At 40.2% G+C, this 6,461-nt stretch overlaps 1 non-coding gene and 1 pseudogene across 1 annotated transcript; one reads left to right on the top strand and one right to left on the bottom strand.

Annotated features, from left to right (window-relative positions):
• Positions 1–359: 359 nt before the first annotated feature.
• Trnav-uac (transfer RNA valine (anticodon UAC)) lies at positions 360–432 on the bottom strand. The gene has a single exon. It is a non-coding gene; the product is annotated as a tRNA-Val (tRNA).
• A 4,946-nt stretch (positions 433–5,378) lies between these two features.
• On the top strand, positions 5,379–5,487 carry LOC120892096 (small nucleolar RNA SNORA70; annotated as a pseudogene).
• Positions 5,488–6,461: the final 974 nt, after the last annotated feature.

Below are 6,461 nucleotides of genomic sequence, written 5' to 3'. Positions count from 1 at the left end.
TTCAATTCTGATGCATCTGATCCTTAATTAAGAGCTCTCTCTGGAGCTACACACTGGTTGAAGGGACTGGCTGTACAGTATTTAGCTCAAACTGCTTTTTTGCTCCTGTCTCAGCATGCACACATCAACAGGAATCCCTTTTCTGTCGGCCCACAAAGATGTTCCCTCTTGGGAAAGCTCTGAGTCACCTGTGCCCCCTAGAGGTAGCTGACGTTTTGGGTCAACTGTGCCCACTTGTGGCTCCTAACAGTTTTTCAATTCTCAGCTCCTAAACAGCTGAAAATGAAGTTTTCTGGTGACAAGCTTTTGTAGTATACTGCATTGAGTCACAATCAGCAATCTATTAATTTTTTTTTTTGTGGTGGTACTGGGGATTGAACCCAGGGCCTTGTGCATGTAAGGCAAGCACTCTACCAACTGAGCTATATCCCCAGCCCTCTATTAAATTTTTACCCCAGGAGGACCTGGGTCATATTTGTCAAGTTCATCACTAATTTCCTAGTACTGAGCATACTGGCTGGTATAAGACAGGAGCTCAGTTTACATCTGTTGAAGTTAAGTGTGAAAGATAGTCAACATTGCTTCTGGTTCTCTTATTCAATGATATGAGAAATTCACACCAAAGATATTTTTGTACTTTGGTGGGTGTTAATTATTGTATTATTGTTTTGAGGCTCACAGGATACCTTAGGTCATTGCCAAGTAACCAAATATGCTGCTCAAAGATTAATAGCCACTAAGAGAGTTCTTTATGTTTATTCTGGAAGTACCTTTAATTTTCTTTGAGAGGAGTCTAGAACTCTAAGATAATGCCGATATTTTTCAGAAATGAGGATTCCATGAGTTTTTTTGTGATGCCCATTCTAATGTTTAGAAGCCTTTTAAAGGGGAGTCTCTATTATTTTACCCTCTCAGCTAATTGATGTGGAAACTCATTTATTTTAGATATGTGGTAGAGTGTATTTTGACATAGTGCACCTATATGGAATATAACTGATTCTAATTAGGGTCCGATTTGTAAACTCATTCTTTAAAACCAAAATCATCTCTGACATCCGTTGACCTTGTTAAAGCCCATAAATCTTCTTGTGAAGATATTTCATCTTGAAATGTGGCAAAGGTGTGAAGTATTAAAGAAATGTTATCTTTAACATTTGCCCTACAAACTCACTAGAAAAGCAGGCTCGTGTATTCCCAGTCTGGTCAATTTTACTCTTTTTATAAAGATTTTATAGATCTCCATTAGGCAGACTTTTTAGGTTTTACCGACAGACTTGCCGTATCCTTTTTTTTTTTTTTGTAATAATAAATGTATTTTTAAATATAAAGTTAACATATTAACAACACAGAATTTTGAAAAGAGAGGAAACAGGAACAGAAGTCATATTCTCAGACATACTACATGCTTTCTGTCACGGAGAAGTTTCTGCTATATGGGGGTTAGGAAGTGTCAGTGGAGAAAAAAAAGTTTATAAAAGGCATATTTTTCCAGAGTTGCTCTGAAACCAACTGTAATCCAATCCTGCACAGTTGGAATTAGAAAACTCAGGCTTGAGGCTGTGTTACCCAATAGCTGTGTGTGTTTCTGCTGCTTACAACCTCTCTAAGTCTGGTTTTCTTTTTTGTAAAATAGGCATAGTGATTCCTATAAGTGACTTAGCAGAAATGTATTAAGGGATTGAGATGTGACAAAACCTCTTCTAACCCCCAAGGACGTACATCAACGGAAGTGAATATTATTACTGGTCTTCTTCTGGATCTTTTCTGAACACTGTATTGCAGTAAATGGCAGTGTTTGGGGATGTAGTAAGTACTCCCACCCCCAAATATTCCCTGGAGCCTTACCATGGTAATGCCCACAGGCCCAACTCTACTCTCAGCATTTGCATTTCTTGCTCAAGGGCTTACTTAGGCAGCCAGCTCCTGGTATCTGTTCCCAAAACAGACTGGAATGCCAGAGAATCAACACACCCAGATTAGTCTCTAACCACTGACTGAAGGGACCTACTATATAAATACCCCAGCTTCCCTTCCCTTTCAATGGGAGATTGTCTCGGGGTCTGCAACTAGAGGAATCCCCAAATACAAGACAGTATATTTGTATAAATGATAATCGTTTTGGGTGGAAGTGATATACATTGACTCAATATAGCCTCTACCTGAATTTTCTAAAAATTAGTTTGTTAACTCACATAATGAAATGTTAAAGATGGTGCAAATGGGGCTGGGGATGTGGCTCAAGTGGTAGCGCGCACGTCTGGCATGCGTGTTGGCCTGGGTTCGATCCTCAGCACCACATACAAAGATGTTGTGTCTGCCGAAAACTAAAAAAATAAATATTAAAAAAATTCTCTCTCTCTCTCTGCAAATGTATGTAAGGGTGGCTACTCAGACAACGTAGTTGGTTTGTTTGCTCTCTCCCTCTCCATCCCCCCCCCCACTGACCCCTACCTCTGTTTCCCTTATGTATTAACTTAGAAAAGCTATTCCAAACTTAAGTTGGCTTTACAGCATGCAATACCTAAAAATAAAATCTTTGGTGCACATCCTTATCAATTCCAGAAAAGGTCTCATAGTGTCAGTATTTGGGATGCATGCTGGCCTCCAGAATGATCACTGTGTCCAGGTGACTGAAGTAGGTTGGGTGGTCACCCCAGGGAAGAGAACATCTCTATTAGGGTCACATGGAATGGGGGGAGTGGGCTTGACTTCAGAAGGATGTGGGCCACAGAAAACATCCCATAAACTAGAAAATACTGTCTGGAATTGCCATCTTTTTTCTTTTTTAATATTTCTTTTTTAGTTTTTTTTTTAATGTGGACACAATATCTTTATTTTTTTATTTTTATGTGGTGTTGAGGATTGAACCCAGTGCCCCGCGCATGCCAGGCAAGCGTGCTACCACTTGAGCCACATCCCCAGCCCGCCATCTTCTTTCTTGATGATACCTCACATTTTTAGAACTCTCACCCCAACAGAAGTACTTTGGACTAAACATACCAATAAGACCAACGACCCCTTTTCAGGGTTAGAATTGAGGGCCCCCGATATCACCATCCTTTAATGAAGGGATGAGAAAAGAACACATTCATGAAACAGTAAAAATAATGGTTGCCACTTGTGAAGCACACATAGGATAGGTTCTATATTCCATGCTAAACCGTTTACATAGGTGATTTCCTTTCAATTGGAAAGATAAACCCCATGACAAGCTGTGGGTAGGTGTAACTAGGATTTTCCTTTTAGAAATAAAGAAACGGAAGCCCAGAGAGGCTAAATGACTTGCTCAAAATTTTTCAGCTTATTAATGGAAAAGGCAATATTTGCATCCAGGTCTGTGCAGTTTAGAGTCCAGGCCTTAGTCACCAGGCTACATTGCCTGCCTGAGCCTCTGATGCTTGGGAAATACTGTCCTGGTTAGATCTATCTGCATAGTCTCTGGTCCTTCAGTTCCTTTATAATAGTCACATGCAATCAAAAAAGAAAAATCAAACTTTAGGAAGTAGACGAATTCTTTCTTTCCTTCAAATCTCACGTTGGATTGTAGAGGCGTTTCCTTTTGATCAGAGAACTTGCCAACTGGTTTCCACCCAGAATCAGTTGGCCTAGAAAAATCTTTTTATTTAACTGCAGTGTAACCAGAGATAGATACCCAGGTTGCTCTATTCATGGTCCTTTTCCAGTTAGCCTAAGGGAAGATTCCTGATGGAGTAGGTTAGATCAGATCCGATTTGATGAGAGCAGAATTAATCTATAGGGTTGTTTTGCTGGCTCTCCAGGATCTTCTTGTCTCTTACCGGAATGGAAGCAGCACTTCTAAACACCTTGTACTCAGTAGAAACCGGAACTATATTTGCATTCCTTTTAGACACTTTGCAATTTTGTTATTGTTTAAAAATGTAAGAGGTAACCGGAGGTGTGAATCTAATTATCTCCATGATCAGTTGACGGTCCCCACGCAGTTGAAAGTGCTAAATTCTCTCACTGGTTTGGCAAATATTTATTAATCTCCTCTTTATATGCCAAGCTCTCCCCTCAGTGCTGGGGACACAGGGTATGACCCAGACAGAAACAAACCACCCCACAAATAAACATATACAAATCAACAGATAATTACACATTGTGATAAGGGTTCTGAGAGTTTAACCAGCTGACTTCACCCATTAGGTGCTAGTGCAGAATCAGAAACAACTGCAAGTACTTGAAACTGAATGTAGATTTGTAAAAATTTCGGTAAAGACTGAAGCAGCAGTTTGATTGGGGTCTTTAGGAGTCTCTCAGAACACTGAAAACCGATCCTCGGGGGAGCTGTTGCTTAGAACGTGGTGGCCAAAACCAAGAGCAGGAACTGCCGCTGGGCACCAGAGAACTACAGAATAGATAGATGCTCAAGGCTGTGAGGCGTGATTTTGGAAACCAGAGCAAGATGCCAACAAGGCAAAGTAGAGGGGAAGTTGGAAGGGGGAGAAAAATCAAACTAAAACAATAGATAAAAATGATAGATGAATGGCCGCTAGTTAACATTTTCCACTTATTTTGTAGAAGACAGTTTTCCTGTAGAAAATGTGGAAATGTGCAATTAAACTAGAACAGAGGGAGAGGGAGGGAGAAAAAAGGAGAGAGAGAGAGAAGGCAAAAGAGAGAAACACTGAGAAAACAATGCCACCTTAAAATTTGCCTTGAGCTAAAATTGGCCTGAGCCTCTTCACAGGCTGTCTGACCTCACAGCTTGGAGGTGGGGTTCCAAGAACAAGCATTCTAAGAAACCCCTGGAGCAGAAGCTACCGTTGCCTTTAGAGAACTTGCCTCTGGAATCACATGGTGTCATTTCTGCCATAGTCATAAGCACGCTCAGATTCAAGGCTAAGGAATAAAGTTTACTTTGTGTGTGTGTGTGGCACTGGGTCTTGAACCCGGGGGTGTTCTACCACTGAGCTACATATCAGCTCTTTTTGTTATTTATTTTGAGGCAGACCTCAAACTTGTAATCCTCTTGCTTTTCAGCTTTCCAAGTAGCTGAAATTAAAAGTATGTGCCACAGCACTCAGCTAAATTTCTACTTTTTAAAGGCAGGAGTTTTAAAGCTTCATTGAAAGAGATGAAAAATACTGTTCGGTCATCCTGAAAAATACAGTTTATCCCAGCGTCCGAAAATAGAGTGAGTTTTCCATTTACTCAAGTCTTGTGTTATTTCTCTATAGATTTTTGCATACTGAACCACAAAAGATGTTTCTGAAATATGCTTTAGTTATATGGTTAGCACTAATTATTAGCTGGCTATATACATTTTTTAATTGTTTATTTTGCTTATTATGATCTTCTATTGAAAGATGTTAGCTCAATGATTGTGGTGATTTAAAAAAAAAAAAGTCATGTCTCTGAAGTTGATTAAGCTGAACTTCTTTGCTCGTGGGAGCCCAGGGTGCAATGGCTACCAACAGCAGCCTGTTTCTTGTTTCGGTTCTCCTAAGGAATCTTGAGACAGTGTGCTCCAGTGGATGTTCATGTCTCTGATCTCCTGCTGTCCCCAATCTAGGCCCCAGACAGGTGTGTGGGTTGCCTTTGGGAGGCCTAGGGCATGGTGGCTAGGGGTCACAATGGCCAAGTCATCATGTCCATCTGCACCCAAGCTGCAGAAAAAGGAACATGTGATTGAGGCCCTATGCAGGGCAAAGTTCAAGTTCTTTGGCCACCAGAAGATCCACATCTCAAAGAAATGAAGTATTACCACATTCACCGAAGATGAATTTGAAGACACGGTGGCTGAGAAGAGGTTCACTTCTAATAGCTCATGTCCCCAGTCATGATCTTCTGGACAAGTGGCAGATCCTGCGCTCATGAGGGTATCCACTGTGTTGTCCCCTCCTTAATCATGCTCACCAATAAATCCTCCATCTCTCTGTCTCTCTCTTACACATACACACACACACACAGTCACAGCAATGTTCCTCATGCCTAGATAGTACCCAGCATCTAATAGACATTATATATAAGTCTATGACTGCACACCTGCACACAAATAAAATCAATTGAATTATATTTTCCCATGATGTTGGTGTAACTACTGAAAATGTATATTTGAAGAATGAGAAATAATGTGAAGGGAGAGCCTGCAGATTGGGAGAAAATCTTTACCACATGCACCTCAGATAAAACATTCATCTCTAGGATATATAAAGATCTCAAAAAAACTTAACAACCCCCATACTCAAATAACCCAATCAATAAATGGGCAAAGAAACCAAACAGACACTTCACTGTAGAAGAAATACAATTGATCAACAAATATATGAAAAAATGTTCAACATCTCTAGCAATTAGAGAAACGCAAATCAAAACTCCTCTAAGATTTCATCTCACTCTAATCAGAATGGCAATCATCAAGAATATAAGCAACAATAAATGTTGGTGAACATTTAGGGGAAAAGGGACACTCATACATCACTGGTGGGAATGCAAAT

The sequence above is a fragment of the Ictidomys tridecemlineatus genome, chromosome 2 (assembly GCF_052094955.1).
Source record: "Ictidomys tridecemlineatus isolate mIctTri1 chromosome 2, mIctTri1.hap1, whole genome shotgun sequence".
NCBI lineage: Eukaryota > Metazoa > Chordata > Mammalia > Rodentia > Sciuridae > Ictidomys > Ictidomys tridecemlineatus.
Note: the sequence above shows the minus strand (reverse complement) of the source record. Positions and strands in the feature narration are given on the sequence as shown.